At 36.4% G+C, this 26796-nt stretch overlaps 1 pseudogene; it reads left to right on the top strand.

Moving 5' to 3' along the window:
• The first annotated feature begins 17888 nt into the window (after window positions 1-17888).
• LOC107787026 (acetylajmalan esterase 2-like) lies at window positions 17889-26371 on the top strand (annotated as a pseudogene).
• Window positions 26372-26796: the final 425 nt, after the last annotated feature.

The following is a 26796-nucleotide window of genomic DNA, read 5'->3' as shown; positions in this document are numbered from 1 at the left end:
GAAGTGTAAATTTCCTTTCTTATTAAAACTTATGATTTCGAAGGTAATAAAATGAGTAATTAAGTTGATTTAGCACTGTTGGCTTGCCTGAGGTGGTGTTAGGCGCCATCGCGACCAATAGTGGATTTTGGGTTTTGACATCTTGGTATCAAAGCTTTATGTTCACTTGGATCTCACGAGTCATGAGCAAGTCTACTAGATTCTTGAGGATCGGTACGGATACGTCTATACTTATCTTCGAGAGGCTACAGGTTGTTAGGAGCACTTCCCTTCTTGATTCCTCATCGTGTGATTTGATTCGCTAGAGGCTTGTGCCTTTATTTCCTTCCTACTCAATATTATTCGACGTGAAGTGCTTGTTATCAATTGGGCATTGAGGAGTGGTAGTGGTACTACAGATGTGGTGCAGGATATTTTTCCCTGCGTGTTCGGCAGACTATTATCGTCGCCTTGCGGAAGGATGTTCTGTCATTTCAGCTCAGCATCCATATTTCCTATGGTTTTCAGGCTATGCACAGGTTGTTATGATGTTCATGCGTTGTTATCACACAGTATTGGTGTAATGGTAGGGTGCTTGTCTATGTGTCGATCTAGTGGATGACTAGAAAGGAATATCTCTCAGTATGTGGTTTAGGGGTTGGGTATTTAATTCCAGCAGGGGAAAGACAATCAGTCTATGGATGCTCAAGACTTGGTTGATGGAGTAACGAGACTTGATATTTTTGGCGTGGTGGAATACTCATTTGTGATGTGTTGTTGTCTTGCTTGTTTGAACGCATTAAGGTTCGCCAGTGTTATGGTATTCTTCGATTTGCCTTTGGGGCAAGGTGTTGTGAAATGGTGCATGAGAAGCAGTTGCCAGATATAGCGGATTGTAGCGGTCTCTGACTCAAATTGGTGTTTCTAATGTTGATGGCTCAAGAAAGATGATTTTTTAGGAGGTTTAGAGTTGGTAGAAATTTATTAGTTCAGGCGCTACAGGTATGGATTTGATTTGAGGCAACATTTGGGCATCAAAGTATGAGGAAGGACATGGCGGGAGGTGTCTCGTGGTAGTAGCATTACTAGCAGTTCAAGCATAAAAAGCAAAGGACGAGAAGTTGCTTAAAGGGGATGGTTTAACTGAAGTGAGAGTGGAAGATTAGCATATGAATTATGTGGTAGGATAGCCACATACCTTGAGGAAAGTTTAGAGCGATTTGGGAATCGTGGTTGAAAGTGACTAGGCCTACGGATTTCATTTGGGATGGAGACTACGACACTGAGGAAGATTGAATATGGCAAAGAGGAATTGCTTGAAATGAAGAGGGGTGTGAAAACTTGATTATTGTTTTTGGATGCAACATGACTTTGAGTTTGGAACGTATTGTTGGACTTTCAATCGATGTCAATGGGGAATGAACAAACTTGTACACCCAGTGGACGAGCATGGGCTCAGGAGGGTTTACTGAATATGTGGTAGTTGTACCCAGTGCAGCGCCATTGGAAGATGTCGGCATGGAATTCTACTCCTGTGAGCAGGTTAGTGGTTGTGGGATGATGATGAAATTTCTACGAAGAGTTCTACTTACTACCCGGCAGAAGGTCGATATGTGATTGTGGCTGCTAATTCAGAGTGTTCATGAAAAGTTTAACAAGGGATTTCGAGAATTTTTGCGGTTAAAGGTGCGATGTAAATTGAGAAGAAGGCTTGGTGGGTTCTATATTTATGTGATGGTAGCTTACAACTAAGTGAGGGAGCTACCGTCTACGAATAGATCGCGTGGTTGTCTTCTTGTATGGTTTCTGGTTATTGTTGCATTTGTGGTTTATTTACGATTAAGAAAATAAAACATCAAGGGTAATTCGAGCAAAGAACTTTATAAATGTGTGTTATATTTCTCCTTATCGACTCAGGTGCAGGTTTTGGGAAGACTCAAATTTTATGCTTCTTGTGGATGTGAGATACAAGGAAAAGGATTCAGTCGGGCTTCTTTGAGAAGGTGTTTTTTGTGCTAGCAGCGCACTAGAGTTTGGCTTATATTCGGGACCAAGTCAGAATGGGGGACTCTCAACAGTGGTTCTAATTGGTTTGTTATATGGCAGATATTTGAGATACTATTGTGCGCATGAGGAGGGTATAAGATGGTTCATGGGAATTGAGACGATGTGGTCTCATGAATTGTGTCACTCAGGAGGAGTGTTGTTGAGTTTCGTTATGTTCTCGAATGGAGCTATTTTTATTATTATGGTAAGTCAAGGGTTAATTAAAAGAAGTAGGGTCAGTTAGAAATGGTTTGAATCAGCATAATTGTGGCAATGATCAGTTCCTTTGGTGTGTTAAGTTATACATGTGGTTTGTGGTTGTACGTGTGGGCTTGACAACCACCATAATTTGATTGATTTGAGATGTATTTGATTCCAATGGCCTTGTTATGTGTGAATGGATCCCAGAAGAATTATGGCGGTTTAGAGCACAATTTGAAGTTTGTATTTTCTACGGTTATGGAAATTCAGTTGCGTGTTACAATGGTTCGTCTACAATGAGTTAAGTGAAAGGGTTCTAGCCAATGAAGTATTTATTCCACTAGTAGTACAAGGGTTATGATAAATTCTTGTACACTCATGTAGCGGCTTGATAGGTGCAGAGAGTGGCATGGGAACTGGAAGTTGAGGATCAAGGTTGTAGTTCGGTGTTGATAAGGATGTCACGAGCTCGGATGAGCAGGGAAGAATCCAGATGTTCAAAGTAAGCTGGCATTTTCTTTAGTGTCACCTGAGAAAGGTGTCATGTGTAAGAGGCTTTGTGTACAGATTTGCGGATTCTTGATTTCCTTTACAAAATTAGTACGGTTAGTGGTGTGGAGGTGCAGACTTTACTACCTGTTGCGGAAGGTCATTGGAGCGTATCCCACGGGGAAATTTGTATAAGTGTGACATGTTAGTCACCTGATTATTAAGGATAGTCACCTGATTATTAAGGATTGAAACCAAGTATGGAGATTCTAGTACTATCACTAATGTGAGAGTTTATGCCTGAGAGGCATTCTATTCCTTGTGTTATGGACTGTGTGAGTTTGTTCCGGATTTGACAGTTGTTCTTATGTGTCATAGATAGGGTTATTGTGGACCCTTGAAAGGTTATTAGCCTAGTATGGTATGAGCATAATTGGCTTGAGGTCCGTTGGTGGGTCTAATGTGAATGCGTGCTCTACATCAGGTCGGATGTGTTTATTCGGTATAGCATTACTTACGGAGAAGCCTTCGGGCATTGGATGTTATTCCAGTCGTTAGTTGTTCCATGTAAAACTCTATTATGCCATGTGGATTGTGAGACAGCTTGATTATCCGCACATGTGTTGTGATCCCGTGTAGCTTGTGGTATTATGTAATCAGGACGGCTCTTGAGATGCAGGTCATTTATTGCACCTTAATCGTGTATGGATTTTGTAGCGTATGGTGCTATCTGTCTCCCCATGGTTTTATTTTCCACTTGGCGTGCTTGTGGTCAATATTCGGGTATTTCGTAGGTATGAGTGTTATGGCTTGATGGGTATTCCCTTATTTACTGTTATATGTGGATTGGGTGGCACGCCGCCACGAGAATGTTGTTTGGATCGGGTTGCACGCCGCAACGGTATTATGTTGTTTGGATCGGGTTGCACGATGCAACAGTATCATGTGTGGATCGGGCTGCACGACGCAATTGTGAGATGTCAAGTACGGTTCCTTATATCTATTCTTGTGTATTTTGTTCCTCATTCTTTAAGAAAGGTTCATAGCGTCTGTTCGATTGTTTTATTCGTTACACGGGCTGGGTAGGTCTTTTCCCTTATGTGTCATATTCAAGTTGTAGCTTGTTATCTTATTGTTGGCGTCATATGAAATTCTAGGCATTATTTGAGATGGTTTATTGCTTGAGCAGCTTGTACTGGGTGAGACGAGGTTATTGGACCTGGGATCAGTGCGATCGGAGTCATATAGGGTATATTAAAGAGTAAATATCATTATTTAGTTTAGAATGAGGTAATAGTTCTTGTCAGGAGGAAAGACTCCATGATTTGTTGATTCGGCGGATGTGATTTCAACATAGGTGCATGGTGTGATTTCAGCATAAGTGCATGATCATGTTTTGGTACAGTGCGTAGTGATTGATACAGCATTCAAATGTTAGAATCAGTCCTTGTAGAGAAATTCGGAGGTTGAAATTTGGTTGTAAGGCCTCTTAACTAAATAAAAGGGAGGATATTCAGTATGGCTCAAGCTAATATGCTCAACTGGGTTGTGGTGTCACGGGTAGGTGCACGAGGTGTTAAACAATGATTTTGGACAACTCCGGAACTGTTCTTGGCACGTTCAAGGATGAACATATGTTTAAGTGGTGGAGAATGTAACGACCCGACCGGTCATTTTGAGATCTAGCGCATCATTCAGCAGTTTGAGGCCTTGTATCTACACTTCATGTATTACGACTTCTACGTGTGGTCGGAATTGAATTTTGGGAAGTTCAGAGTTGATTCGGATGGAAAATTCTAATTTCGGAATTAAGTTGGAAAAATTGACTAAGGTTTGACTTTTGAGTAAACGACCTTGGAACTGGGATTTGAAGGGTCCAATAGGTTCAGACGGTGATTTTGGACTTGAGCGTATGCTTAGGTTCAGTATCAGGTCACCAGGGAGCATTTCAGTGCGTATTGTGGAAAGTTGGCATTTTGAAGATTTTAGAATTTACTAAATTTTGTTTGAAGTGGGCTTTGATGTTATCGATGTCCGTTTGGGGTTCCGAGTCTTGGAATAGGTTCGTATCGTAATTTGAAACTTGTACACAAAGTTTGGAGTTATTTCGAAATGTTTTGATATGATTCGGACGCGTTCGTCAAAGTTTGGAAGTTTGAATGTTTAAAGAAGGATTTATTTTATCGTCGATTCATAGTTTGGATGTTGTTTGGTGTGATTTGAGTCCTCGGGCAAGTTTGCATTATGTTTTGGTAATGGTTGGTATGATTGGACTGGGTCCCCGTGGGAGTTTCGGACTGGATTCAGATCGATTTGAGCCTTGTTGGAGTTGCTGGAATTACTGTTGCTGGTGCGATCACTTATGCGGAAGTTTGGTCGCAAAAGCAACCTAACATAAGCGAGGTGAAGCTCGCAGAAGCGGCTTGGGCAGCCTGGGCATGTAGTCACAGGAGCGTAGCGAGCAGCGCACCTGCATGTACGCAGAAGCGAGGCCAGTGTCGCAGGTGCATGCAAATGCTTAAATGCATGAGGCAGTGTACCTGATTTCGCAGGAGTGGAAAAATCTTCCGCATGTGCGATGGGCTACTGGCAGTGAACTTCAATAGGAGCGAGATTTTTCTCGCAGAAGCGGGCTCGCAGGCGCTACGGGATTTGCTCATTTCATCTCATTCTTCTCTCTTGGATCCGACTTTGGGGCGATATTTGAGAGCTATTTCATCCACCTCTTAGGGGTAAGTGTTTTTGAACCATTTTTGATTGTATTCCATGAACACATATGGAATTGTAACATGGAAATTGGTAGAAAATGGGGGATTTTAAAAGAAACCTAGAATTTGGTATTTTGGATTTTTGACCACGAAATTGGACATGGAATTGGTAATAAATTATAAATTTGAGTTTGTAGTGTTATGGGTAAATTTTATCTTCAAAAATGTTCGAAATCCGGGCACGCGGTCCGGAGGGTTGAATTTTCTAGCGAAGTTGAGAATTGTTATGAATTGTTAAATTGTAAGCATTAGAGTATATTTTGATTGAATTGCACATTGTTTGACTAGTTTCGGATTGTTTGTCTTCAATTGAAGAGTTAGAGAGGCGTTGGAGCCGGTTATGGAACTTCGGAGCGAGGTAAGTCTCATGTCTAATCTTGTGAGGGAGAAACTACCCCTAGGTGATGTAATTGCTAGGTGATGTAATTGCTAGTAATTGCTAGGTAATACTAGTTGTGGGTGCTACGTACGCACGAGGTGATGAAAGTCTGTACGTAGTCCGTTATATCGCTGGTAGTCCGAACATTCACGAGATTATCTTTCCACTGATGCTCGGCATTTTACATGGTACTTCTTATCCGTTTGTTACTGGTACTTGATACATCTGAGCTGATGAGGCAGAATACATGACCGAGAAATTCATACTTTAAAAGAAATATTTGGAAGATTAGGTAACTCACAGATTTACCCATTATGGATGTGTGCTTCACATCTGCTTATTGTTTTAGTATATTGCTTTGTTGGACCTCTAGTAAGTGTCGATGTCGACCCCTCGTCACTACTTCTTCGAGGTTAGGCTAGATACTTACTAGGTACTCGTTGATTTACGTACTCATGTTGCACTTCTGTACTAAATGTGCAGGATCTAACAGGTTCATTTGGTGATCATCTTGGCGCGTAGGCACAATTGTTGAGGATACTTTTCATGAACTGCATTCCAGACTACGCATCGCAGTCCACAGAGTCTCCATCGTACTATTTATTTTAACATACCTCATTTACATTCTAGACAGAAGTTGTATTATTATTGTACTCCTTAGTAAATGCTCATGCACTTGTGACACCGGGTTTTGGGATATACTAGTTGGTTCTTACAGTTCGATATATTATCATCGCCTTTCATTTCTTTTATAAACTACAAATTTTGTACATGCCCGTGGATTTAGAAGTGTAAATTTCCTTTCTTTTTATAACTTATGAGTTCTAAAGTAATAAAATGAGTAATTAAGTTGATTAAGCACTGTTAGCTTGCCTGACGGCGACGTTAGGTGCCATCATGACCAATAGTGGATTTTGGGTCATGACAAATAGTCTCTAAGGTTTCGGTGAGGGTCATAACGAGAAGGGCTGGTTTATTGTGGGTCGATAAGATCAACGGTCAGGATTAAAAGAAGTAGGGCGGGTTGTTTGGTTTGGGCTGGTAAAGAGTAAAATGAGGTGGGCTAAGGGTTTAGGCCTGATTTGGTTCGAAAATTAGCCTTATATTGGGCTATAAGTTAACTATACGAAATTCATTTTAAATAATTTATAAATAATAAAAATATTATCTATGCAGTAAAATAATTGAAAATAATAGCTTAATATTATAAAAATATAAAAATGCTATTTTAGCATAAACAATGAAATAAATGTAATTATGTATAGAATATAGGTTATTATTGCAAAATTACATAAATAGCTCAAAAGTACAAATGTAATTATATGAAATGAAGTGAAAATATTGTAAAATATGCATGTGGGTTTAAATAATAAATTTGGAATATTAAGTCATCACGAAATAATTTGAAAGGATAATTAATAAATATTTGAACAATTTAAATGCAAGAAAATAATTTTAAAGCTTTAAAAGCTATGGAATAATTATAGAAACTACTTATATGGCTCTTGTAAATTGGGTAATAATGCAAAATAATATTTTGAAAGTATATATAATATTTTATAAAATATGAGGGCAAAATTGGGTATCAACAATAAATTTGAGTTGCCAAATTGTGGGGAGGCTTCTGATTGGTCTACCAAAGGATTAAGTCTCTAAGGATTTTGCTGAACCTAGAGAATATTTCCTCTACTGATTCTCCATCCTTCATTTGAAATAATTCATAATCTCGAACTAGGAGATTAATCCTTGTCACTTTTACCTTATTAGTGCCCTCATATGTTACTTCCAACTTATCCCACATTTCCATTGCAGTTTCACAACTAGATATTTTTTTCATATTCTTCTCTGCTTATGGCATTGTACAGTAGAGTTTTTGCCTTGGCGTTCACTTGGATGATAGCTGCTTGTTCTTTAGTGTATTCATCTAAACCAAGAGGATCAGATGATACTATGTTTTCATCATCTTTATCCTTCTTTGGCGGAATTGGAAGATTTCCCCTTTTTATCACACGCCAAACCTTAATATCATATGACATAGTGTAGGTCTCCATACGCACTTTCCAATGTGAGAAGTGCTGCACATTGTAGTAAGGAGGTCGTACGTGAGAAGTTCCTTCTTGAAATAGTGCTCCAACTACTGTGTTTGATGCCATGATCTTCTCCTCACTTCCTGTTAAGCAATATTCGTGAGTCCCGCTATGATACCAATTAAAAGTACGGGGGGGGAGGGGGTGAATTGTAGCCGATTTGTAAAACATAGTTGACTATGAGAAAACTTAGTCGACTAGACTTCACATAGGAATTAATCCCAGCAGAAATAAATTGCGCAAACAGAAGAGTAAATGAGACGCAACAGTTTTTATACTTGAGTCACAAGGGTTATGTTAGATCTTCAGTAAGTTTTTACAACAGTGACGATTTTAGTACGTTTACCACCAACGACATACAGCAACAATGTTTCTTTCTAGTGTTGAAACAACTCTTGTTTTGTTTTCTACCTCTTCCTATCTTTTGCGACACTTGCAGACTCAAGAATACACTTTTGTACTAAGAACTATAAAGGTGTAGAAACGGATGTGAAGTTGCGTGATTTCCTTTTCCCTTCTACTTCTTCTTTTATATGCTTGATGAGTCTTCTGATTCCTTATTTTCTGGGATCACATAGCAGTAATGATTGTCTTTCCTTGTGAGGCATAACTATCTAAGAGTTAGACCCAAGGGTAGCCTCATGAATCTAGCTTGAGAAGTGTGGCTAGATTCATTCTTAACTTGAAGAATTGTTTCCTCCAATTATCCTTGATTAGAGCTTCCGCAAATTGTCCTTTCATTTGCTCTTTATCCTGTTGGGATTTTAAGCTTGTGTAGCTTAAAGAGGGTGAATGGGAAATGGAGGGAAATAAAATATTTGAGTTTCCCTCCTTAGGAAAAGGACACTGTCCTATATTGGAGGAAGAAAAGACTTTTGATGGGTATATATACAATTGCTCTTCTTCTAGCTCTTAAAGAGTTAAGAAGAAGGCAAGCCTCACGCCGTCGTCGTCATCGCTCGCTCGGCTCGGCTTCGGCTTTGGCTTCAGCTTCGGCTTCGGCTTCAGCTTCAGATTCGGATTTGGTCAAAGATTGATTTATTAATATTTTTGGACAAAATTCCTTTCAATTATTTAATTAATTTATTTATTTAATTAACAAAAATTCAATCCAAAATAACCCATGACCCGCGACCCGGTCCGGTCCGTTTTTCTTTCTCGGATTATTTTAAATCCGCTTTTTGTTTTCCCGTAATATTTCTTCCCACCTGTTCCAACAACTATGGATATTTCTGAAAGGTTGCAAACCTTTTCAGAAACAGTGTCAAATGGTCTATAAATATGCCTTGAATCCCAGAATCTTTACTTACGAAATTTTTTGATCTTCTTCTTCTTCTGCACAAAAATTCCGGGTATTTTTCAGCCTTCGAGTAGTTCACTTTTCATCGGCATTTTTTGGTACCAACACTCCGGTGAGTTAAATCGTTCTATCCTGGGAGGATATATTCCAGCACCGCGGGTACTTGAGGGGAATAATTTCCTTAAGGACACACTGTGTATTCAGTGGGCTCGATTTATTCCAGAAATTATTTTTTCATATATTATGTTGACATACTGTTTCTACTAACTTTCTTCAGAAAGTTTACAGCTTATAATATTTATTACAGTTGTACAGGTTTTTAACAATCTTAAGGAAATTATTTTATATTCTGTATTCTGTTTGTGGAGATTAAAACCTGTGTGGTTTTCTACTCCTTCTGAATTTTACTATTCTAATTTGAAGATATAAAAACTTCATCAGAGTGTTGAAATTCAGAAAACGATTTGAAGAACATTAAAACTTGATCGTTTTGTGTGAAACAGTATATAAAATCTTCGGTTTTTATTTATCATACGTGTTGTTTATTGGTAATTATAGAATTATTTACTGTTCTAGTTTTGCCATTAATTAAACTCTTATGTTGTTGACAGTGAGAAATGGAAATTGATAACGCAAATTCTTCTTCAACTGTTTCGGCAATGACGATAGCCTCGTCAAGCCGGACTGCTGTTCCAGCGGCCAAAAAACCGAAGAAAATTTCTGGATCCAACCTCAAAGTATGGCAGCAAAGGGTGTTCTTTTGGCTTACCACACTTGGTATGCAGAAATTCACTAGTGAAGAACCTCCAGTGCCTGATGCGGACATGCCAGACAACAAGAAATTCATGATTGTTGAGGCGTGGAAATAGGCAGATTTTCTTTGCAAAGGCTATATCTTAAGCGCTTTAGAGGATAACTTGTACAATGTGTAGAGTGCGATGAATACTTCGAAAGAATTATGGGACGCACTTGAGAAGAAGTACAAAACTAAAGATGCATGCTTGAAGAAGTTCGTGGTTGCCAAGTTTCTAGACTATAAAATAATAGACAGCAAAACTGTTGGAACCCAAGTTCAGGAGCTTCAACTTATTTTTCACGACATTATTGCTTAAGGTATGGTCGTCAATGAAGCATTTCAAGTGGCTGTAATGATTGAAAAATTACCTCCTTCGTGGAGAGACTTCAAGAACTATCTTAAGCACATCGCAAAGAAATGAAGTTGGAAGATCTTGTGATTCGTCTCAAGATTGAGGAAGACAACAAAACAGCCGAGAAGAAGTCTCATAGAAATTCAAAGATCATGGGAGCTAATATCGTTGAGGAGATTGCTCCAAAAAGTAAGAAGAGAAAGAGGTCTTATGGACAGACTAAGGAGCAGAACAAAAAGCAATTCAAGAGCAGCTGCTACAATTGTGGAAAAATCGGTCACAAAGCCCCTGATTGTCATCTCCCGAAAAAGGATAAGAAGAAGTGACAGGCCAACATAGTAGAGAAGAATGATGACATTGATGATCTGTGTGCAATGCTTTTGGAATGCAACCTAGTTGGAAATCCGAAGGAGTGGTGGATTGACTCTGGAGCCAATCGACAAGTTTGTGCTGTCAAAGAAGCATTTGCGACTTACTCTACTGCTGGTCCCGAAGAAGATCTTTCCATGGGAAATACTGCAACATCCAAGATTGAAGGTTATGGGAAGATATTCTTGAAGATGAATTCTGGCAAGGTGTTAACGCTCAACAACGTTCTTCATGTTCCTACTATTAGGAATAATTTAGTTTCTACTTCTTTACTTGTTAAGAATGGATTCGGATGTGTATTTGTTTCTGATAAAGTTGTTGTAAGCAAGAACGAAATGTATGTTGGAAAGGGCTACCTTACAGAGGGCCATTTCAAACTAAATGTAATGGTTGTTGACAGTATGAATAAAATTTCAGCTTCTTCTTATTTATTGGAGTCAAATGATTTATGGCATATTCGTTTAGGACATGTCAATTACAAAACCTTGTGAAAGTTAATTAATTTAGAAGTATTGCCTAAATTCGAGTGTAATAAATCAAAATGTCAAATATGTGTTGAATCTAAGTTTGTAAAACATCCTTATAAGTCTATTGAAAGGAATTCAAATCCTTTAGACTTAATTCATACTGACATTTATGATATGAAGTCGACACCATCTCGAGGTGAGAAAAAGTATTTTATTACTTTTATTGACGATTGCACTCGATATTGTTATGTTTATTTGCTTAATAGTAAGGATGAAGCAATTGAAGCATTTAGGCAATACAAGAATGAAATGGAGAATCAATTGAATAAAAAGATCAAAATGATTAGATGTGATAGGGGTGGAGAATACGAATCTCCTTTTGCATAAATATGTTCAGAATATGGAATTATCCATCAAACTACTGCACTTTACACACCTCAATCCAATGGAATTGCGGAAAGAAAAAATCGGACATTAAAGGAAATGATGAATTCTTTATTAAAAAGTTCTGAATTACCGCAGAGTTTGTGGGGGGAAGCTATCCTTACAGCTAACTGAATAATCAACAAAGTACCCCACAGCAAAACGCAATCTATTCCATATGAAAAATAGAAAGGAAGAAAATCCAACTTGAAATATTTCAAAGTGTGGAGGTGTCTAGCAAAGGTACAAGTTCCTTTACCTAAAAGGGTTAAAATCGGACCAAAAACTGTAGATTGCGTTTTCATTAGATATGCTACAAATAGTAAAGCATGTCGGTTTTTGGTTCATAAATCCGAAAATTTATGTTAATACGGTAATGGAATCCGATAATGCTGAATTCTTTGAAAGCATCTATCCGTATAAAACTGAATGCGAATCGTTAAGTGAAAGACCTAAACGACCTCGAGAAGAACCAGAAAATGCTCCAAGTATAGAAGATCCAAGGCGTAGCAAACGTCAAAGAACATCTACTTCCTTTGGACCAGATTTTGTGACATTCTTGCTTGAAAATGAGCCTCAAACTTTTAAAGCAGCAATGTCATCTTCTGATTCAGCATTTTGGAAAGAGGCAGTCAATAGTGAGATTCAATCAATTTTGGATAACCATACATGAAAATTGGTTGATCTTCCTCCGGAAAATAAGCCTTTAGGTTCGAAATGGATCTTTAAACGGAAAATGAAAGCTGATGGCACTATTGACAAATATAAGGCAAGACTTGTTATCAAAGGTTATAGACAACAGGAAGGCCTTGATTACTTTGACACTTACTCGCCAGTAACGAGGATAATATCTATTAGGGTGTTAGTGGCACTAGCGGTCGTGTATGGTCTTGAAATCCATCAAATGGATGTTAAAATAGCTTTCTTAAATGGAGAATTGGAGGAAGAGATTTACATGGAATAACCTGAGGGTTTTGTGGTTCCTGGTAAAGAAATAAAAGTGTACAAACTTGTTAAGTCGCTTTATGGACTTAAACAAGCACCCAAACAATGGCATGCCAAATTTGACCAAACAATGTTGGCAAGTGGGTTTAAAATCAACGAGTGTGACAAATGTGTTTACATTAAAAACACTCCAGGTCATGAAGTCATTGTTTGTTTATATGTTGATGACATGTTGATAATGAGAAAAAGTATGGTAGATATAAATGCTACTAAATGCATGTTGGCTAGCAAATTCGACATGAAAGACTTAGGAGCTACTGATGTGATCTGAGGAATTAGAATTCATAAGACTCCACAAGGTCTAGCATTATCACAGTCTCACTACATTAAAAAAATACTTGACAAGTTCAAGTATTTGGATTTCAAGATTGCCAAGACTCCAATTGACGTGAGTTATGCACTTCAAAAGAATGAAGGTGAAAGTGACTCACAACTGGACTATGCAAGAGTATTGGGAAGTTTGATGTATATCACAAATTGTACGTGACCAGATATAGCATGTGATATTAGAAAACTGAGTCGGTTTACAAGTAATCCCAATAAAATACATGGGATGGCAATGAAACGAGTTTTGGGGTATATGAAACATACCCAAAATTATGCTTTGCATTATAACAAATATCCCTCCGTGATTGAGGGATATAATGATACAAATTAGATCACCGGATCATCTGAAGTTAAATCCACGAGTGGATATGTTTTCACAATTGGGGATGGAGCAGTGTCTTAGAAATCATCCAAACAAACGTGCATTACCCGTTCTACAATGGAATCTGTAATTTTAGATAGGGCCGTTGAAGAAGTTGAATGGCTCCATAATTTCTTGGAAGATATTCCATTGTGGCCCAAACCTTTGGCACCTATTTGTATACATTGCAATAGTCAAGCGGCAATAGGCAGGGCAAGGAGCGTTATGTATAACGGAAAATCTCGTCATATACGATGGAGACACAATACCATTAGACAACTACTCTCTAGTGGTGTTATCACAATTGACTACATAAAGTCAAGAGATAACGTGTAGGATCCACTTACAAAAGGCCTATCTAAAGAGGCAGTTGAAAGATCATCAAAGGGAATGGGGTTAAGGTCTAGGACAAGTCATCATGGCAGTAACTCTGCCTAGCAGACTGGAGATCCCACGAGCTAGGTTCAAAGAGATCAAACAAAGTTATGAATGACGGTTCAACATTGTCAAATAACTCAACCCATTCTCGTGATGAAGACAATGTTCAGAAATTGAGGTAAAGCATTAAGTTTTTTGATAAGTCAACAAAGCTTAAAGCTTTTTAATGATTTGCTGAGTCTGGCAGGATATGACCAGATAGTGTGTCTATAGGATTACACGTTTAGAAATCACCTATGTGAGTGTGAAGTGTAAGCCGCTTCAAGGGGAATGAAAGTAAAGGCACATTCTCTAAGCACTCATGAAACCAGGCGGTGTTCATGGCCGAAATGAATACAACCGTGAGAACCATAGATGGTTAAGGATTGATTGTGTGACTTATGTTGTCTAGGTATACAACAAAGCTCGACAGTTCAAAGATATCAAATCTACCGATTGACCGAGTATATCCGATATAAGTTTACTACGAAAAGTTCAAACGGAAACCTACTTATCCAGATGCAATTAATTCTTGCATGTAAAACACACACGCGTCCGTGCATTTTTTTTTATAGCCATTCCCCATTCATGTGGGGGATTGTTGGGATTTTAAGCTTGTGTAGCTTAAAGAGGTTAAATGAAAAATGGAGGAAAAATAAAATATTTGAGTTTTTCTCCTTATAAGCAAAGCGACATTGTCCCATATTGGAGGAAGAAAAGACTTTTGATGGGTATATATACAATTGCTCTTCTTCTAGCTCTTATTGAGTTAAGAAGAAGGCAAGTCTCGCGTCGTTGTCGTCGTCGTTCGCTCGGTTCGGCTTCGGCTTCGGCTTCGATCAAAGATCGATTATTTTGGACAAAATTCCTTTCAATTATTAAATTAATTAATTAAATTAATTAACAAAAATTCAATTCGGAATAACCCATGACCCGCGACCCGGTCCGGTCCGGTCCGTTTTTCTTTTCCGAATTATTTTAAATTCGCTTTCTATTTTCCCGCAATATTTCTTTCCACCTGTTCCAACAGCTATGGCTATTTCTGAAAGGTTGCAAACCTTTTCAGAAACAGTGTCAAATGGTCTATAAATATGCCTTGAATCCCAGAATCTTTACTTACGAAATTTTCTGATCTTCTTCTGCACAAAAATTCCGGGTGTTTTTCAGCCTTCGAGTGGTTTACTGTTCATCGGCGTTTTTTGGTACCAACACTCCGGTGAGTTAAATCGTTCTATCATGGGAGAATATATTCCAGTACCTCGGGTACTTGAGGAGAATAATTTCCTTAAGGACACACTATGTATTCAGTGGGTTCGATTTATTCCAGAAATAATTTTTTTAGATATTATTTTGACATACTGTTTCTACTGACTTTCTTCAGAAAATTTACTGCTTTTAATATTTATTACAGTAATACAGGTTTTTAACATATCCTTGATTAGATCTCTTTCCTTTCTTGCACGCTTGAGGATCTTTAGCAAGTATGATTGATTGACTTTCCTTCCTTGTTCTTTGATTGATTGATTCTTTTTCCATTTGATGGAAAGTTCGAAAAAGATAGTCGTTGGCTTCCTCTGATTTCCTCATAGGATTTTCTTTCCTTGCATTCATCAATGAATGTCATTAGTCAGGGCTCTTTTAATTATTGATCATTATTAAAATTCTAAACTTAACAATTTCTCCTATTAGTTGGTGCTTCTTCAATAGAAAAGCAATGCTGAAGCTTCCGAAACCACGATATATGAAATGCAGAATCTTCTTCTTCTTCTTTTCGCTTTTACCAAATCAAATAGCCTTAGTTAAGTTGTCATTCATGTCTCTGTTGTAATTAATATGCTGGAGCATGGGTAGATACTCCTAAATGATTGTCCAAAGAGGTCTCATTCACATTAATATTTGAGGCCTCCAAAGTAGGTTTAGCCATAAATAATATAAGTATTTCAGTCAGTTTTGGCCGTCAGTATTGTCAAATATTGAACTTCAGTTTTGAGATACTAAAAAAAAATTGAATCAACTACTAAATACATAGTACTACTTTCAATTTCAACTTAATTTGTTTTTCAAACTCTAACCAAATATTGTCCAAGAAAGTGTTATTCACGTAACTCACGCGACGTAGGTTTTTATATTTGAACGTTAACCATCTAAACAGAAATTGTTGAGATTTGATATTTTTTTAACGATTAATAAAACTAGGTTATGTAGATGTACTAAGAACCAAGTTATTAGAATTGAGTAATCGGTGTCCTCTGAACTACAGTAACTTACTATGATAAGAGAATTTGCATCCTGGATTGAGTTATTTTAGTGCAGGGGTTTATTGAAAATAACTTTTTTACCTTCAATGTAGGGGTAAGGTACTCCTCGATTGACTTAGATAAATAATAATATCTTGTTGAGATTTCTTAGGATCCCAGGGGCAGTTGGCAGCCGGGCTATTTTGGAGGGATTTCACGCTGTTTAGGAGCCCTGCCATACTTAGGACTCCTAAATTATAAGTTGCCAATTTCACGGGCTAACTAACGAGGGTGTATATATTTTTTTCCTTTGTTATGCAAACTACTCATTCACACATATAGTAAGCTAGAGCATTTAGTGAATAAGCAATTCAACCAAGTCTTATTGAAGTACTTAATCCCTGTTCATTAGAGAGTGTGTGAAGAACGAGACTGAAGTATATTGAGTTATAATATTGATTCATGACAATCACAATTGTTTGAACCTGTAAGGCTTTCATAGTTTCGCGTTCTCGACGTTGTGGCGTGTAAAGTGAAGTTTACATCCCCCAAATCAAATAGTATCAATTAAATTAGTAAAGCCATATAGTTTCTTGATCCTTTTCAGTAAATCCGAGAATACATATGAAGATTGTGTATTGTGACTTGTGATAGCTGGGGATAACGTGCTGCTCTCATACTAGTAGAGGCGGAGTCAGGATTTCAGCGTTATGAATTTTGTATTTTAGAACGATATTAAGTGTCAATAACTGAGTTCTAAATTTAATATTTGTATATGTTTAATAAATTTCTCAACATAAATATAATATTTGAACAAGACTATTGGTTCGACCGAACTTTTAGCTCCTCCCTTATGTACAAGCCATCCGAACGAAACTTTCAATGTTGAGAATACAGACAAAATATAACACTAGGAAATCTGATAAATAATTTATATACAGAAAATAGGAGAGATAATAATAGAATTGACTACTTAAAAGTATACCATGCAATACTTTTAAGAATGTTAGTCATAATTATACAATATCTAGCTGGCATTTAAATACAGTACTTTTCAACACTATCATTTTTATTAGTAGTTTAATTTTTTGGGAATAAACCCTCCACAATAAATAATATTCATTGTAATAAAAATAAAATAATAAGGTAGCACCGAGATATGGTAATCAACAAGAATAAAAGAGTGACGACACCAAGATTTTTACGTGAAAAATTCTTCTAAGTAAGGGAAAAAATCACAACACTGAAAGGAGCAACTGATTTCACGTACTATAGTAAGAAATTTTATACTTTATATGTCTAAATAAAATACTTCAAAGACCATTATTACACTCAAAAGATACAACAGTATAGTGCTAATTTTCCTTCACTAGTTGTTAACATAGGTTGCCTCCAAGTAGGAGTGGCAAGCGGGCGGGGCGGGGCGGATATGGTTCGGGTCGAAAACGGGTAATGAAAAAACTGATAAATTATCCGACCCGATCCATATTTAATACGGATAAAAAACGGGTTAACCAGCAGATAATATGGTTATAATATGGGTAACCATATTATCATGACTTCTTACATATGATCATTTTTGGGAGAATTCTTAGTCTCCCTAACTTGATGAATCCCCAATTTGAAGCTTTACAAATGTAAAAATTAGACCCATGGTTATCCATTGGTTACCCATTGATTATCCATTTTCTAAGTGGATAATATGGTTCTTATCCATATTTGACCCGTTTTTATAAAGTTCATTATCCAACCTATTTTTTAGCGGATAATATGGATGGTTAATATATTTTTGGCTCTCGAATGAGATGGACCCATAATAATTAATACTCCTCGTACAATAAATTTAATTTTGTTTTCGTCGATACTGCATGTAGTATTTGTAAGGCTGAAATTTCGGTTGCCTTAGTGCAGCTTTCTTTTTTCAGAAGTTTTGGCCATGGCACTGATAATAAGATCAGTTCTTCATCTCCTATTTATTTCCTTGATCAGTTTCGTGGTTGTTCAGCAGAAAAGTGATGCTGAAGAAGTACTAATGCTTCAAAAACCACGATTGATTAATTGCAAATTTGATAAAATATATCAGTTGGGTGACTCATTTGCAGATACAGGCAACTGCATCAGAGAGAGAATTTGTGGAGCTCATACTGTATGTGGAAGATTTCCTTATGGAATGAATTTTTTTCAGAATTCAACTGGACGTTGTTCTAATGGCATGCTCATGATTGATTTCATAGGTTTGATATATACTTCATTCTCTGTCACTATTGACGTGTTTTTCAGATTTAACTACGTATAAATATCGTATTGTGGAATTATTTATCTAGTCTAGAAAATAATCAGACAACCTGCTCTAACAAATGTTAATCAGGCACATGCCTTTTTATCCGCGGACGTAGAATTAGTGGAACTAGAACTAGACAGTATCATACGCTTATGCGCATGAACTTTGTCGGAAAAAACAAAATTTTTAAAATAATCTCATACGCATTATCTTAAAATTTTGAGTTATGTAAGTAAAAGTTATTGTGAATTCTATTTAACTAACTCAATAAAAGAAGAGCCAAGAAGAGGCTCTGCGCTAAAGAAGTCCTCAAAGTTTTAAATTTTAGTTCTGCCAAAAATTAATTATTAATTATAATTATGATTTTATAATTCATTATGAATTAGCAAGTTTTATATTGGATGGCTACCAACCGTAATTGTCCTCCTTTAGCGAGCTCACAAAAGTGGAGTTAGGACTGAGGCGTAATTATTGTTGTTATTGTTATTGATATAAAAAGCATTTATGAAGGGTTAAAATATTGATGTTAACTCATATTACAATTTTGTGTTTTTATAATATTTTAGTGCAGATGTATGATCCATAAATCACATTCTATCAAAATTATGATAGAATTTAATTTGTAAAATAGATCTAAATATTAGAAAATAAATAAATTTTAATTTTAATTTTTAACATAGATTTATTTGTTGAAGGAATAATTTAGTTTTTTAAATGTAAAAGTGGGTATGTCAACCAATTTCAATTCTGTGGGCAATTAACTTCACATAATTACTCCATCAAATTTTAGGTTGTTAGGTATTTTAAATATTTTTACTTTTTATTAGATTTATTCTAAAACGTTAATAGAATTTCTCTGCTTTCAGAATATTTAATTTAAAAATCGACATATAGTAGAGAACCAAATCGATAGTTTTCAAAAGTTACTCTATGTGTCCAAAGACAAATAAAATCCCCGTCGATTTTCAATAAATAAAATTGTTGGCATTATTTCTATTTTTAAGTTTTATAAATGTTGAGTTTGTGTGTCTTGAGATAGAAACATAGTCATATTTATAAAATAATTATGTCTATAATTTTACATGAGGTGATTAAATTTTTAAAAGTTAAAGATCACTTTTTCTACATGGAAGAACATATTGATAATGGTAATGACACGCTAATAGTTAGTTCACCTAAATTGAAATAAGTAATGTATTTATATAAGTTAAATTTTTCTTAACTTTAAATTCCTATATATTAAGAGTTTTTATATAGTCCAAATAAGGAAAGACATAATAGCCGTGAACACCTAATTTTTTATCAATTTGTTTTTGACTCATCTCACCAATACCTCACTTCTCATTCTATCTTTCTCCACTCCACTTTCCTTTTCTCCCCACTCTTTGTCCCCACTCCATTTCCCTTGTCCCTCACTCCTTGTTCCCCATGCTTGCCCTCCCACTCGCAACCCATCTTCTACTCACTCACGTTTTCACATGGGAACCAGCCGAAAACTCCAGCTCAAAAATGCAACAAAAACAACCCTAAAATACCCCATAAAAATACCTCAAAAATCCACACTAAAGGGGAGGAAAAAGAGCAAGAAAAAAAAACAGCCCGAAATTACAGCAAAAGCTGTCCAAAAAATGCCGCAAAATAGCTGCAAAACTTACCTCCATTAACACCAAAAAATAGCTCCAAAGGCAACTGAAAAATAGCTTTTTAACCCAATGAAATCCAGCTGAAACGGTCCCCTTTTTCACCCAAATACAGTCCCAAAAATCAACACCCAAAACTCCATTGAAATCACCTTAAAACAGTCCACTTTTTCACGTGAAACAGCAGCATTTTTCAAGTCGAAGTTCCGTCGATTGAGGTCGTCGCCGTCCAAGGTTTTCCGCTCACTTTCCTTATCTTTGTTGGAAGGTTTATTGAGGTCCATTTTCTAACTTTGTATTTGGTTAATATATTATTTCCGATGTTTGTGTTGCAAATGAGAATAAAGCTTTGTTTCTAAGCATGAGCATGTTAGTTAGTTTAATTTAATTTTCTTTATTTGTGTGCTTGCGTCTTTATCATCATTGAGTTAGTATATTAAATTTTGCTTCTTAAACTTGGAATTTAGACTATCTAGAAAGTGTACAATGGGCCATGTGACTGTTGGTTGTAATTTATTAAGGTTCTGACTTTCTTAAAAACAAATTTCAAAGAAAATAATAGAATAGGCACAATAAATTTTAAACATGCCCACCATGTCATTAATTTTGAAGTTTTCTTTTCTTTTTGTCATTTTAGTCAATTAGGCCATGTATTTGGGTTGAATTTAGCTGACCCGGTTTTTTTTTTCTTAAATCTAACATATAGGATAATTCTCCATGGAATAACTCACATATCATTAGTAAGTTTTAGGTGCTTATTAATAAATCAATTATCACGATTATGTATACGTCCACGTGACATAATTTTGATTTTTAAAATTAAAATCGAAGTACGCATTCACGCACCTTTGGGCAAAACAATCTTAATATAATAAAATACTATTAATTGTGTACACGTACTCATGACATGATTTTGGCACAATAAACAAAACGGTTTCACACACGTGATTCGTTTCAAAGATAATTTCATATTTTAACAATTAAAAACGGATGGATAAAACATGAAAACCAATAAATTACAGTTTATCTTAAATTAATTCAAGCCAAGTTGTAGTCAATAAAACGACCGTGTTAGAATCACGAGACTCGGGTCATGCCTTACACCTTCTCCTCGGTCAAAAGAATTTCTTACCCGGACTTTATTTTTGCAGACCAATAATGGTAGAGTCAAACCTTCCTTTGACTAGGGATTCAAATAAAAGGTGACTTGGAACACCAAAAAACTTAATTCCAAGTGGCGAATCTGTAAATAAAATAATCTTTATTTAAGTTTGTCACTTTAATTTGAAAACTTTTTAACCCACAACAATCCATATAACATATATTACCTTTTGTGGGTGAGGGGGGGGGGAGGGGTAAAAAGAGGTCTGACAACAGCCACAATTTTATTTAACTTTTAAGTCTTAAATATTAGGAAAATAAGTAAATGAGATTAACATATATGAAAACTGGGACAATATGCAATATAACGCTTACTTGCTCATATGGCCTTATGGTTTTTAGTTAACATATACAGTCAAATCTATCTATAACAATCTCGTTTGTTCCGAATATTTTTGGATGTTATAGCGAAGTGTTGGGTCACGACCCAAAATCTAACCATGGTCATGATGGCGCCTATCATATTACAAGGCAAGCCTATTTCCCAAAATATTACTACTAAACCGATTATAAGAATTTAATAAAATATTTTAACATGTAAACTTTTCATAAACTAAATCAACTCTAAATATAATATAGAAAAATACAGAAACGAACTCCAAACATCGGGGTGTCACTAAATCATGAGCGTCTAAAACTATAAACTAAGATATATAAACTGTCTAACTGTCCAAAAGAAGAAATGACAAAAGGAGTAACAAGGTCCTACGGACACTAGCAGCTACCTTGCAATCTCCACAGATAGCCGGCCTGAACTCAACGATCGCCGCGCTCTAACTCACCTGGATCTGCACATAAAGTGCAGGGTGTAGTATGAGTACAATCGACTCAGTAGTAACAGAAATAACTAAGAAACTGAGCAGTAGTGACGAACTAAGTAAAACAGTCCAATTATTTATTTTCACAATTTAAAAATAAACAGAAATAAACAGGTAAATTCCATAACTCAGTAAATGCCACAAAGAAGTTTAACAGATAAATGCAACAACAATACAAATAAATATAACCTCACAACAGTGTCACTCCATCACTCATCACTCGCACTCAGCACTCAACACTTAAAACACTCAACACTCTGCGCTCACTGGGAGTGTGTACAAACTCCGGATGTTCTCTCAAAGCCCAAGCGCTAAGCACAAACAACTCACATTCCATCATATCAATACCTGGATTCGCACGGTCAACTCACGTGCTACGCGGACAATTCATGCGCTATGATATAAATACCTGGACCCGCACGGTCAACTCACGGGCTGTGTTATTAATATCCTGACAACCAGGCCCTCGGCCTCACTCAATCATGTACCTCACTAGCCTCACCATCATCAACAAATAAGGGAACACAACCCACATCAAGTATCACAGTATATTAGCAAATAATAGAGACTGAGGTAAACATGTATAATAATTTCTATGACAAAGTACAAATAATGTGAGCATGAATAAAGCATAAGCATGATCTCTAACATGAAGGCAGACAAGTTTAACAACAAGTAACTACATAAACACAGATGATGGCCATGAGGCCTCACGGGACGGACCAAGTCTCAATCCCTTGAGGTATACACCCACACGCACGTCACCTAGTATGGGTATCGCCTCCAAACAGTCACACGATATTAAATTCTCAGGGTTTATACCCTCAAAGCCAGAGTTAAAACTATTACTTACCTTAACTGGGTAAAATCCTACTCCGGGATGCCCTCGTCTCTGGACTCGATCTCCAAAAGCTCTGAATCTAACCAAAAATTAGAATACTACTATCAGCATAGTCTAAAGAATCAAATTCCACAACAAAAACTACATAAATATGCCAAAATCCGAAATCGGCCAAAACTCGGCCCCCGGGCCTACGTCTCGAAATCAGTCGCAAATGGAAGAATAATAAACCTCGTCCTTTTCCGAGTCTAACCATATAAAATTCATCAAAATCGAACTTTGTTTGCTCCCTCAAATCCTCACTTAAACTCTCCAAAACTCAAACCCTAACTCCCTCAATTTTACTTTGAAATCATTAATCAAATCCCAAAAATGAAGATAGATTCATGAAATATAACCAAAATTGAGTAGAGTACACTTACCCTAATCCTTATGGTGAAAATCGCCCCAAAATCGCCCAAATTCGAGCTCCCCAACTCAAAATATGACCGAATGAACAAACTCTCGTTTTATATATTTTTCTGCCAGCTATTCTGCCTCGTTTCTCATGTCAAATGATCCCAAAACTCGCTTTTTATGCCTCCAATGGATTTCTTATGAAATTTTAGTCAAGTTAGACTTTTGAATCACTCAATTTGACCTTATAATGAAGGAGATATGTAGGTTTTAATATTTGCAAATAGTGCAGATTTTTAAATACGAATTCAGTAGCAATTTCTTAATTAATCTGGAAAAAAATCTGGCAACCCAATTGTTTAGTAAAATGACCATAAATTCCTCATACGATACCTAAATTCGATGATTCTTTTTGCTATGGCTCTGTAATTACGATACGGATCTAATGCTTCAATCAAAATAGAAATCGGAGCTCATTTGCTTAATATGGTACCATTTATGCTGGAAGAAATGACATCGAAACATAAGAAAAACAAGCACAACGCAGCCCAAATCTATCTGAAACTCATACGAGCTCCTCGGGACCCCGTACGAACATACTAAAAAGTCCCATAACATAACACAGACCAACTCAAGGCCTCAAATCATGCATAACAATATTTAAACGATGAAACACGCCTCAAATCATACTAAATGAACTTTCGAACTTTTGACTTCCAAAAACTCACGCCGAAACATATCAAATCAACTTGGAATTTACTCAAATTTTGCACACACGTCACAAATGACACTACGAACCTACTCCAACTTCCGGAATTCTATTCCGACCCCGATACTTAATTTTCCACTGCCGACCAAAATCGCCAAATTTCTAACTTTTGCCAATTCAAGCCTAATTCTACCACGGACATCCAAATTACATTCCGGACATACTCCTAAGTCTAAAATCACCCAACGAAGCTAATCGAATCATAAAAATCCACATCCGAATTCGTTTACTCATAAGTCAACTTCCGGTTGACTTTTCCAACTTAACTTTCTAACTATGAGGCTAAGTGTTCATTTCACTCCAAAACTACTCCGGACCCAAACCTACCAACTCGATACAACTCAACACCGCTGAACAACACATAAAGAAGCAAGAATGGGGAAACAGGGCTATAACTCTTGGAACGGCTGGCCGGGTCGTTACATGTTGTTATAGAGAGCATATATTATAACATAACATAAAAATTGGTTCCGAAAAAGTTTGGCTTTTATAGTGAAGTGTTGTTATATAGGGATGATGTTGTAGAGAGGCCTGACTGTACTGATATTGTAAATATTTTTACACCATCATTAAATTTTAAGTTGTGATAGTAGTAGGTTAACTATCATTTTTGCTAGGTTACTTATTAATAACTTATCAACAACAACAACAACAATAACCCAATATAATCTCACTAGTGGAGTCTGAGGAAGGTAGTATGTACGCAGACCTTACCCCTACCTTGGGATAGAGAGGTTGTTTCCCATAGAAACTCGGCTCCCTCTCTCCAAGAACTACACACCTTGCTCTTGGGGTGACTCGAACTCACAACCTCTTGGTTGGAAGTTGAGTCTGCTCACCACTAAAGCAACTCACTCTTGTCTTTATTAATAACTTATCAAAGAAATATATTTATAACTATATTTTAAATAATTTGAATAATGTTTTTACGCTGATGGTAGAACTTATTTAAACACTCAACTCGTTCATTCAAACCTTTTACCAACGGAGTGCATCCCAAATTAATTATCCTCTCAATAGGTGTAAGACTGATTGTGCTGTATATGCTTTTTTTTCTTTTTCACACAGCGCTGGAGTCTGGTCTTCCTCTCCTAAATCCCATAAAGGATCAAACTGCAAATTTTAGACATGGTGCAAATTTTGCAGTAGCAGGAGCAACTGCTTTAACAGCTGAAATTCTGGAAAATAAGAAGATGGTTAATCCATCAACAAATAGTTCATTAAGTGTGCAACTTGATTGGATGTCTTCTCATTTCGAAACCACATGCTATACTGGTAATTAAATAATTAATTTGCTAAATACTTCCAAGTTCCTAGGAAATTATGTGATTAATAATATATCTAATCTAACGGAAGTTGAATTGATGAATATTTTTTTGTCGTTCTTGCTTGCTAGATTGCCCAGAAAAATTGAAAAAGTCTCTGTTCCTAGTTGGAGAAATAGGAGGAAATGAATGCACTCATGGCTTATTGGAAGGTAAAACGATGAAGAGTCGCGAAGAATGGTGCCAGAAGTTGTTGAGGCCATCATTCATGGTGTTAGAGTGAGTTTTTAATTTCATACAGTATATATATTTTATTTTTTATTTTTTATATGCCCAGCCCACTAGTGATTTATTTACTTATATACCCGGTATCTCTCCCTTATTTTGTCGATGTTGGATTTGACTAGGGTGTCACTTTATATACTTATTACCTATTGATTTGTTTACCTCTTTCAGAGGGTCATTAGTTTGGGGGCTACTCGGATTGTAGTTCCTGGCAATTTCCCAAGTGGTTGTTTTCCAATTATCCTAACCAAATTCATGACGGACAATTCAAGTGCTTACGATGAGCACCATTGCTTGAAAGATTTCAATAATTTAGTAATCTTCTTCAATGATCATTTGCGACAAGCCATTCAAGAGCTAAAGAAAGAGTACCCAAACATTACACTCATTTATGGTGACTACTACAATGCCTATCTCTGGCTTTTACAAAATGCCGTCAGTCTTGGTAAGTGATGCTCAAAATACGTACTCCTCATTCTTATGTGTTTATAAGAAAGTATATGCATTTACAAACTTTCTTTTCAGGATTTGATAAAAACTCTCTACAGAAAGCTTGTTGTGGAATAGGAGGAGGAGACTATAATTTTGACATACATAATATTAAAAATTGTGGTGCTCTGGGAGTCTCGGTGTGTGTTGACCCGAGTACTTACATCAGCTGGGATGGAATTCATTTGACACAAGAAGCATACAGTTGGTTGGCAAGATGGCTAATTGATACTAATATCTTACCCCAATTGAACTGCCAAACTTAAGTGTATGAATCAGAACGCATATTCAAAATAAGCGCTCCTTCTTTCTACGCAGCGCAGTGCTAATTTAAGACATTATTGAGATGATTGATTGATGAAATTATTGAAGCCCTATTGAAATGGCAAGTGCATTAAATCAACATTGCTCTCTTGAATGCTATTCTTTTTTATTCTCTACTTCTCTCAATATGAACAAATCAAATAGCAAGTGATTTCTCTTTTTATGTTTTGGCTGTTTTTGTGTTTCATAATATTAAGGGGTTCATGTCCAAAGTTCAGACGTGACTAGAAATCAAAGTTAAGTATTGTTTTATTTCTTTTTTCTCTTGATATAACCTTTTCCCCTTGATATACTTTACCCTACAGATCAATTAATAACTCAACGTGGAGCGACTATTTTGAGATTAATTCAGTCAACTTTCATTTTTAATACAAAAAAAAAACGTTTGTGTGAATAGTGTAAGAAAAATCAGAAGATAGTATTGACTAAGAGCAAGACGGAAACAAGAATAACTTATCAAAAAATACTGTGTCGTGGCAAGCCACTGCCTTGAAAGCGATTTCGGCCCGACTGGGTTCAGATCG

The sequence above is a fragment of the Nicotiana tabacum genome, chromosome 19, assembly GCF_000715075.1.
Source record: "Nicotiana tabacum cultivar K326 chromosome 19, ASM71507v2, whole genome shotgun sequence".
NCBI classification, from domain to species: Eukaryota; Viridiplantae; Streptophyta; class Magnoliopsida; order Solanales; family Solanaceae; genus Nicotiana; species Nicotiana tabacum.
The sequence above is the reverse complement of the archived record's forward strand: the minus strand, read 5'-3'. Positions and strand labels throughout refer to the sequence as shown.